This window comes from Pinus tabuliformis, chromosome J (assembly GCF_031772625.1).
Source record: "Pinus tabuliformis cultivar Carrire ecotype Pingquan chromosome J, CPIR1, whole genome shotgun sequence".
NCBI lineage: Eukaryota > Viridiplantae > Streptophyta > Pinopsida > Pinales > Pinaceae > Pinus > Pinus tabuliformis.
In genome coordinates, this window is record NC_142295.1 from 1251043300 (window position 1) to 1251045410 (window position 2111).

At 38.6% G+C, this 2111-nt stretch overlaps 1 long non-coding RNA gene across 1 annotated transcript; it reads right to left on the minus strand.

Annotated features, from left to right (window-relative positions):
• Positions 1-364: 364 nt before the first annotated feature.
• Positions 365-966, minus strand: LOC149231747 (uncharacterized). Its single transcript, XR_016247476.1, has 2 exons — positions 669-966; positions 365-549 (listed from the first exon to the last, which is right to left on the minus strand). It is a non-coding gene; the product is annotated as an uncharacterized LOC149231747 (long non-coding RNA).
• Positions 967-2111: the final 1145 nt, after the last annotated feature.

Consider the following 2111-nt stretch of genomic DNA (forward strand, 5'->3'; position numbering starts at 1 on the left):
AAACACAAATTTTTACTTTCAAGGAAAATGAAAACATTAACAAAATAATTTTTTGGCACAAGAAAATAGACATGGAAAATAATATTTATAACCAATTTTTTTCTCCTTCGTGGATAGATGGGATGAATTTTCATCTTAAAAAAATTAAAATAAGTCTCGACAAGACACAAAAATGATAATTTTCTTGTATATGGGTTTGTTTAAAAGTATAGAGCTATAGAACTTAAAAATGGCCTGCGATCTTCAACATGAGACTGGAAACAAAACCAAAAAAAAATTGTGTTTTTCTGGAACCCCATACAGGGGACCAACAAACCCTGAGCAGGATGTGCTCAGGCGGGGAAATCTTGAGCATAAAAACATATCCAGCAAAATCGTGGCAAGAAACTATGAGCAACAAATTGAAAGAGCGAGGCCATAACCTAGAAACTTGAATGGCTTGAGCCCTTGAAAGTAGTCGTTGTCAGTGGAAAAAAACTTGGTAAGCAGCGGGCAGGTAGCCAACGGTGGATGCCTCTGCAGAGTTGCGCCACCCTTGCCATAACTCCTCTGCAAAAAAAAAAAAAAAAAGTGAAAAAATGTTAGGGGTTGACATATTTGGCCCCCGGAAAGGATTCAGGTGGGAAAAAAACTTAAAAAAATAGTTGGGTGTCGTGGTTGGAAATCACCTTTTACTTGGTTCCATAGAGTCATACAATCTGTGTTGCGACCATTGGATTTCCATTGTGATGGATGGAAAAGAGGATCCCACAGTTTGTGCTCGGCTAGAGTGGCAGTGGAACAGTGGCCACAGGAAGTAAAAAAATGATGGAAAACCTCTACCCCCGCCCCCATATTCGTAGGCATGCGATGAAAACCCCCTGCTCTCATTCAAATGTTTTTCCTCGGGTGGATGCAACACAAATGTATCACTCGACTGGATGCAAGGGAACTCCGCCCATCGGCTGGATGAGCTGCTCTCATCAGTGGGGCAGTGAGGAGGCCAAGGGTGATAGGTAGGTCAACTAACGAAGGGCAGTGGAAATTGTCCGATGAGGGGCAGGACAGGTGGATGGTGGGTTCGTTGGGAGGGACAGGTGGAAGGATGGATGATGACCACGTCTGGTTGGAGTTCCCTTTTATATTTCTATGGTTATGGCTTGCCATGGGTGAGACATTCCTTTGATCCAAGGGAGTGAAAATGTCGATGAAGTGCTAGACTACACGAAAACCTTTGTTGGCACCCTAGGCCGAACCCTGGGTCAAACATAATTTGAAATTTTCCATCAACATTATATGTGGAAACCTCATCCCAGACTAGGGATCTGAATTAAAATATAGGGGAAATATAGATGTAAAGTACTGAGGGGTACAAAAATGTACAAGTTTCTCATAACTATTATTGGGGAATGAACCTGACCTCTGTACACCAAAGATATTAAGATTTCAAACACTGAAAAATATATATATATATGATAGATATAGAAGTAAGAAAACTAAACAAATGTGCCTCCATTCTATAGTATTGACTTTGAAGTAAGATATATATATATACATACTCTTGTACTCCTTTTCCTCCTTGCTATCCTTATTCCAAAATGGGGATCTGACAACAACATGATAATTACGTCAAAATTTTATCTACATAAATAAAAATCAAATATAGATATATATTCTCCATCAAATTATTTGCAGTAAAGAAGATGTAGTATTTTTTGGATGTTATCTTATCATTTTTAAGAAAAAAATTCTTTGGTGTTTTGTATAGAGAGACATGACAAGTGGTATTAGAGCCAAGTTCAAAATTGGGGGCCTTGGCTAACCATGAGTTCTGTAGAAAATAACAAATGATTTGGATGCTACACAAACAAGGAAAGGAGGCACAAAACCACATTCTATTTCAAGGAAGGACAAAGAACTATGGCTATAATTTCGGAAGGTAATCTCATTGGAGATGAAGAAATATATGTACACCTGGGGTGACATGCCCAAGTTCCCACTAAATAATTGATAAATATGACGAAGGAGCTTCACAAAGATATAGTCAACATGCACACAGAACGAGAGAGACTGCAGAAAGAAAATTCCAAACAAGAACAAGTGATACGAAATATGTCAAATAGGCTTAATCT